We start from the raw sequence: 7,803 nt of genomic DNA, 5'->3' as shown, positions 1-7,803 counted from the left end.
CCCCACTATCTATCTTATTAGGGGTGAGGGGTCCAAGGGATCCCTCAAGTCAGGGGCGGCGCCAGGTTTCTTCTTGGGTATTCGGTTGAATACCCAAGATTTTGACAAACCATTGAGATTTTATATAAAACAGGCGATATTTTTTGTAAAACAGTGATGATTTTGATAAAATGAATACCCTGCACCAAAATGAATACCCACCCTCTAAAACCTGGCGCCGCCACTGCCTCAAGTTGTTCAGTGGTGCGGGGCTAAGCCGCCGGCTGCAAGGGTGGAGGTAGGCGGTCAGGCCAGGGTTGGCCGACAGCTATGTGATGAAGAAGAAGCTGGAGGTTGAAGATGAACAGCGACATATCTGTTTTCAGCCATTGGGTAAAGATCAGGCGGTCCAGAACAGAAGTGACTGATGCGGCTTCTTTTTAGGTACCTCTGTACCTGATGCATAGATGGACCCTAATTAAACATGATAATCAAGCTCTAAGGCCATCGCTTCGAGGTAGGCGACGGGAAAGACACAAAATTTAGAGGCTGTTTGGATGGGAGCCATCTCCTGCCTTGCCAATATATTGGCGTTGACTAAAGAGTTTGCATCCCATTTGTATGGAGACCAAAATTTTGGCATGCCATCTCGCCCCAACCTTTCTTCTCTACTTCTGTGCCAAAGCGCTGGCAACAAGAGCGCCCGAATTGGCCGCCAATTTTTCGGTTTGCCCATGATGACCACGATTTGGCAGGGCGGTCTTGGGCAGAAACCAAAAAACCCGTCTGACTAGCTAAGAGGTTGTCGGATTTTCATCTATATGCCACCTACCCTAACCTGTTTGTCATTGCTTCGGACCCCAACATCCTGGTTAAGGACACTCTTAGAGACAACCTGATCGACATTACCTTTCTCAGAAACCTAAACGGTGTGGAGCGGATCACTGTGGACTCTCTGGTGATCGCGTTGAGTAGACCCGAAGGTGGACAAGGTGTCCTTGTCGCTTGAGGCTAAGGGACATTTCTCCGTTAAATCAACATACCTAGACTTACTTGGGGGCGTATAATTCCTTTCCATAAACCTCTATGGTCTACAATGGCTCCTCTCAAAGTTAGAATTTTTCTCTGGCAAGCCAATAGAGGCAAACTTCTTCAGCAATGAACATGTTCAAGAGGCATGGCCCAAGGAATGGTACATACGCTCTCTGTGACACAGACACCGATCACATCCTCTTCAAGTGCCCCTTGGTGGTCTTTCTTTGGAGTTGTCCTTTAATTGCGGTCTTTCTTTTGAGTTGTGTGTATCAATCCTTTAATTGCTATTTGCCCCCAAAAAAACTCGTTTGAGGACCTTCTCAGTATCTTAGCTAACACGAAAGGACAATTTTTAGCTTGGTAGACATTGGTGGCGATGACTTGGGCGCTATGGACTTGTTGTAACAAATTACCTGTGAGAAGAGCCTTTAAATGGTTTATCCTTTTGCAACCTAATTTTGCATTATAGATGTCTTCTAATCATCTCTTTCATGTTGATGATGTATGAACTATTATTGTTTCTTTGCTGTAAGACGATGTTAGCCTTGGTCGCTTTATTAATTTATAAAGCCAGGCACCTCTTGCGCCTTTTATCAAAAAGATAGCCTACTCATTCCTCGATGGGGAAAAGTACACAATGTCGATTATCTGACGGGCAATGAGAATGGATCAAGGCTAATCTGTGGCATGATTGCATAAGTTCTCACCGGGATTACTTTGTACTGTATCTCGAATCAGTAATACTAACAGAGTGGCATAAATTGCATGAACTCAAATGTTGTAGGAGGCTTCCAAGCCTGGATGAAGCAGGTAACTACAGAACCAAAGCAAGAAATGGATCAAAACAACATCGTGTTCCAACAGCATCGCTTTGTCCGGTCAAAAGCACACTATCAGACTGTCGAGGACGACTGAGCTTTGACACCTGCAATCAGCCAAACATTCACCCGTTAATTCAAACAGACTTACAGAAATATTTTGTACAGTATTAAGCTACTTTGGCAACTCCATGCCTACGGCTTGACAACTGCAAGGATGAAGACAAAAAAACCTACGGTGTTTCATCAAAATATTTCGAACCAAGCTTGAAAATAATCCATCATGCTAATAGCATTTTTAGGCGATGTTGGAAACCACAATTGCTATTAGAGAAAATAAAGAGTGGTAGTCAACATTTTGTTCATACTAAACTACTAGAAATCTCAAGCATCTTATCAAGTAAAGTGGACACAACAATCTGCAATTGTCTTATTGATGTAAATAGGAATGGGCCTACATAACCCATCAAGATTTATACAAAGCAACAGTGCATTTCATGCTACAGTTATTAGCATATTGACGCATCTAATGATAATGTCATAGTACTAGCTGTTGTAATATGCTAATAAAATTATATAAGGAGCAAAAACATGCATATTAGCGTACTTGCTTCACCATTATCCCCAGCTGTCAGTTGCTTCTTTGTAGCTAGACAGTCCTCCATCTGTTCTGTCATTGGTCTCTTTCTTGGATGGGAACCCTGACGAGCACTCTCAGTAAAACAAACTTCTTGAGCTGTGTCTAGCCAAAAATAATAATATAATTAAGGTCACGGAGTAAGTATCAGCTAGACAAATACACTTAAAACCAAAAAGTTATGTCTGATATAGTTCAACAGGTAAGCATTTCGAAGGACCTCCTGTCGTGGTTCTAAGTCTGACAGTAGGATGGGGGGTAGGTATGGAGAGGCAAGATCCTAGCTATGGAGTAGTTGTACACACGAGTGTTTAACGAGTTCAGGCCCTTCTCTGAGGAAGTAATATCCCTACGTCTCGGAGCCTGGAGGCGGTCGACTGGTTTATGTGTATATGAGTTACAGGGGTGCGAACCCTTCTACCAGTGGAGGGGGTGGCTTAGATAGAGGACGCCAGGACCCCAGCCAACCCACGTAGCAGAGGGTTAAAGTACATTAAGGCTGGGCGTTACTGGTAACGCCATACATAAAGTGTCATCATGACCATTAAGACTACTTAATTACAGACCGTTTGGATACAGAGTAGATCCTAAACTCCTGGTGGTCGAGTGAGTCTTCATGGTCGAGTGTCTTCTAGCCGGTCGAGTGGAGTCCCTCTTGGTCGACTGGAAGGTAGCTTCGTCTAAGGATGTCCTTGTGTATGGTATCCTAGATAGGTCCATGACCCTACCCTAGGTACATAACATCATCATTAGCCCCCGAATGGATCGAGGTTCGAGTGAGGAAGGAGTTGATGATTTTCTCCGACCTATCTCCCGTGCTTTGATTATGTCGTATCCTGGATCGGTGATTTCTCTTTCTGCGTTGGCTTCAACTTTTACTTCAGTCGCCTTGATCCATTCTTGTCTTCCGTCGAGTGAACTTTTGAACTTCAGTGAACTCCCGAGCGACGGATCGTAGGAAAGATATCGTCTGACAGATTGATCTGCCGTTAGCGGATTTTACGGGATCCGAATTTTGGGAAGCGCGCGAAACGGGGTGGACCGCGGTACTTGGAAGGGATAAGGCGTGGACGCCTCGATTTCTGCGCCGCCTTTTTCGCCACGTATCGTGCGTGCGCGACTGTTTCGGGATGTGACAGGACCGCCCGGACCCACTCGTCAGCCACTCGGAAGTGCCCTTATATAAAGCGCCGGGCGAGGGTTTTTTGAACAGTGCCTTCCCATTCTTCTCTCCGCCCTCTTTGCCTCCGCCCGCTGCGCCTGCTCTCGCCTCCGCCTATCCACTCCTCGCGTGTTTCACCGGCGACAATGGTGAAGGAGAAGACGGCGGCCTTAGAGCGCGCGAAGAAGGCGATGGCGACGGGGAAAGCGAAGGGGAGGCCGTCCAGTCGGGGCGGATCTTCGTCAAGGTCCCGCCTGCCAAAAGGTTGGGTCCAAGGGGATTGGATCCGCTCGACCATCACCGAGACGGATCTCAACGACCTGGACAATGAGGGACTGATCCCCCATGGGTCAGCAAGGCTCCCGGGGACCGAGTGTCAACCGCAGCCGCAGGACGGTGAGTGCGTTCTCCTAGCCACTCATGTTGACCGTGGTTTTTCTCTGCCGCCGAGTGTTTTCTTCCGTGGGTTTCTGAATTTCTTTGGGGCGCAACTTCACCATTTCACCCCCCAATTCTATCACCTATCTTGCTGCCTTTGTGTCCATGTGCGAGAACATCCTGGGTTGTCGACCACATTGGGGTCTCTTTAAGCACATATTCACCTGTCGCTCACAGACAGTGAAAAAGGCGAGTCCGGAAGATGAGAGGACTAAGGTTATCCAGATGTGCGGTGGTCTTGGGATTCAAATGAGGAATAAGAGTACTTTCCCGGCCATGACCCTTCCCGAGTCGAGTCGGTCAGAGGGTGGCAGTCGACTTGGTTCTACTGCCAAGACGAGTCGACGTCGGGGCAGTCGACTGGTCTCCCTCTGTTCTCCATGAACCGAGTGGACAAACCCTCTTCTCTGAGGGTGCTTCCTGAGGAGAAAGCTCAGGTGAAATTGTTGATGGAGCGCGTAGTCCAACTTGTTAGGGACGGGGTGACGGGTATGGATCTTCTGGAGGTCTTCCTTAGACAACGCGTCCAACCGCTTCAGTACCGAGGCCACCCGATGTGGCTGTACTGTGGTACCGAAGACACCACTCGGGTCCATCCAGAAGCGGTCAGCGACGCCACACTGGAGAGGTGGGTGGCAGCCATCACAGGGAATAAGGACAACCCTCGAGGGGCTAGGAGGATCCCACCACTCGACTGTACCTATACACCGGACACGGTATGACCACTTATCTCCAATTGTAATCTTGTTGTATTCATTCTGCTTTGCTGCGAATTGGTCGATTGATCTTTGTTTTGTTTTGTTGTCTGATAGGCCACCACCGAGTTATACTCGATGCCCAATGGAGCGCAGACGCCGACTGAAGAGGAGGAAGGAAGTGGGGGCGAAAGCCCAGAGGAGTGGGATTCGGATGCTGACGACGATGATGAGGGTGATGACTCTGATGAGGAGGAAGAGGAGGAGGAGGAGGAGGAAGTTGCACCTCCCCGCTCGGAAAGACGCTCGAAACTTGTCCATGATCCCGCGACTGAGCGTGGTAAGGGGGTCGCAACCGGTACACAGTCGACCAAGCGCCCTCGGACTACTTCTCCGGCGCCGACTGAGAAGGCTCCGAAGCAATCTCGAGTGGCACCGTCGAAACCTGCGAAGGTCTTGCCGAAGATGAAGATGGTGATCCCCACTATCTCAGGGTAATGGTAGTCTTGAGTTTTCCCCATTTCATGAACTTGTTCTTGGTCGACTCATGGGCCAATCGACTGACTTCTGGAACTGCAGTGCTGCTACTTCTGATACTTCGGCCAGGGCTGAAGACCACGAGATGGAGGATGCTGCTACCTCAAAACCTGGTATGACTCTTGTGATGCCGTTTTCAGTCGACTGACTTATTGTCTCTAATTTTGATTCTTTCTGCAGCTTCATCTAACATTGTTATTGACCTTCCCGACGACGACGATGAGGAACCACCAAGGCAGAGGAGGAGCAAGAAAGCATCTGCTGGCAAGGCGACTCAGGATGTGCCAGCACCCGAGATGTTGGTCGTGGAGGGAGACAATGTCACTCGGCCTACCGTAACCTTTGCGGTGCCGTTGACGAGTGCTCGCCCTTCGTCGTCGAGTGCTGCTCAACCCTCGCTTTTCTCAACCTACCCCGTTCCAGAAGACCAAGCTAGTGCTGCTAAGGAAGCAATACGCCAAGCGGGGGTCATGATGGAGCAAGTGAAGGCAATACGAGAAGCCAGCCAGGCAGCCTATGACGCCAGTTCGGCTCTTCAGAGTAATGTTCAGGTCAGTCGGTCACTGCCTGTTCTGTTAGGATATGATATCTGAAAATTCTTCCTTCTGAAATTCTTAGAGTTTGTCCTACACCCACTGGGTCTGTCGATTGAAATTCCGGATTAGTGGGGGCACGCTGAGTGCATCCACTGGGTGTAGTCCTCAAGGCTATGGTCGACTGCTGGCAGTCGACCATAGGCTTTATGTCTTAAGTTTTTTCCTTACTCGACTAGGTCGAATAGATTCATAGACCGGTGGGGGCACGCTGAGTGCACCCACTGGGTGTAGTCCCCGAGACTGTGGTCGACTGCTGGCAGTCGACTATAGTCTGAAGAACATCTCCGTTTTTTTGTTGGTCGACTGGTCGACTCTAGTGGGGGCACGCTGAGTGCACCCACTGGGTGTAGTCCCCGAGACTATGGTCGAATATTTGTATTCGGCCGTAGTCTTAGAAACGCTATGATTTTTCCTTACTCACTCGGAAGTGAATTGTCTTTGACATCTGTCGATTGGTTCTTCGTAGAAATCCTGTGACCTTGCGGCTCGTTATACTGAGTTGGAGAACAAACACATTCAGCTCGAGCTCGATCTGAAACTGGCCCAAGAGAACTTGACGAAGGCAAAGGAGGAAGCAAGAACTTGACTTGGCTGAGATGTAAAAAACTGCTTTAGAGAAGACCAAGCTTGCAGATGAGAAGCTAGCTTCAGTGACCAAGCTTGAAGAAGAAAACACCAATCTGAAAGCTGCTCTTGATGCTGCCAACCAGGAGGTCAGTCGACTGAAAAGTGACAAGACCACCCTGAATGACAAGGCCAGTGAGTTGGTGAGAAAGAAGAACGATCTGGAGGCTTATCTGGGTGGACTCGCCAAGAAGTTGTTCCTCATGCTTGAAGGTAATCTTTTGTATCAAACAAATATTTTAACTGCAATCTCCGACTGTTGTCTTGACTCGGTGGTTGTGCTTGCAGAATTTTGCCAGAACTTTGAAGAGGAGACTGGTCGACTGTAAGTAAACCTGGACCCCATCAACTCTCCCGTGAAAGATGAAGTCGCCATGAACGTGCTCCGGCTTGAATCTCGTGTTGCTGCTGTCATCGACTATCTCGCAAGGCCTAAAGTCGCAACTTCTCGCATTGACACAACACTCTGGCCAAGAGAGACACTCCAGAACGACCTCGAGTCTCTGATGACTTGACTGAACGAGGTCCCAAGTCGAGTGCAAGAGTGGAAGAAGTCCTCGGCCAGGTGTGGTGCGGATGTTGCTCTGTCTCTGGTCCGTGTTCATGGCAAGGATGCGCGAGAGGACAAGCTGGTGGCCCTTAGGGTGGCTAACACCAAGAAGCACGATTTTTGATCCTTCATGGAGACCTTCATCGCCGGCGCCACTCGAATTGCAGATGGAATCGACCTGGACGAGTTTGTCGCACCTTCCAGCCCTCCACAGGAGGGGTAAAAGAACTTCTGAGTTTGATACTTTAAATTTGCCTCGGTATGCCGAGTGAATTTTGTAACCGACAAACCTTAACAGGCCTAGCACCTGAGCACTTTCGGTTCCGTTAGGTGTTATCCGAACTTGGATTCAACGTTGAATATGTTTGCATTTGGTTTGAGGTGTCTTTTGCAGGTTAAAGCGAAGCGTTCATTGCAATCGACTTGTTCCCCAATACCCTTAGGCGAGCACTGGGCTGCAGCTAAGCCCCCGAGTGAGAGGTTTGCTCTCCACTCGGTAGGATTTTCAAAAACTTAGGCGAGCACTGGGCTGCAGCTAAGCCCCCGAGTGAGAGGTTTGCTCTCCACTCGGTAGGATTTTCAAAAACTTAGGCGAGCACTGGGCTGCAGCTAAGCCCCCGAGTGGGAGGTCTGCTCTCCACTTGGTAGGATTTCAGATACTTAAGCCGGCACTGGGCTGCAGCTAAGCCTCCGAGTGGGAGGTCTGCTCTCCACTCAATAGGATTTCAGATA

The 7,803-nt window shown here is 48.9% G+C and overlaps 1 long non-coding RNA gene across 1 annotated transcript in view; it reads right to left on the bottom strand.

The window, feature by feature from the left end:
* Positions 1 to 1,852: 1,852 nt before the first annotated feature.
* The window catches only part of LOC123091152 (uncharacterized), a 26,113-nt gene continuing 20,162 nt past the window's right edge, over positions 1,853 to 7,803 (bottom strand). Inside the window, exons 2-3 of the long non-coding RNA XR_006442928.1 lie at positions 2,440 to 2,574; positions 1,853 to 1,939 (exon numbers count right to left, since the gene is read on the bottom strand). This is a non-coding gene — a long non-coding RNA (uncharacterized lncRNA). The remainder of the gene's footprint in view (positions 1,940 to 2,439; positions 2,575 to 7,803) is intronic.

This window comes from Triticum aestivum, chromosome 1B (genome assembly GCF_018294505.1).
Source record: "Triticum aestivum cultivar Chinese Spring chromosome 1B, IWGSC CS RefSeq v2.1, whole genome shotgun sequence".
NCBI classification, from domain to species: domain Eukaryota; kingdom Viridiplantae; phylum Streptophyta; class Magnoliopsida; order Poales; family Poaceae; genus Triticum; species Triticum aestivum.
This window is presented reverse-complemented; position numbering and strand designations above follow the sequence as displayed.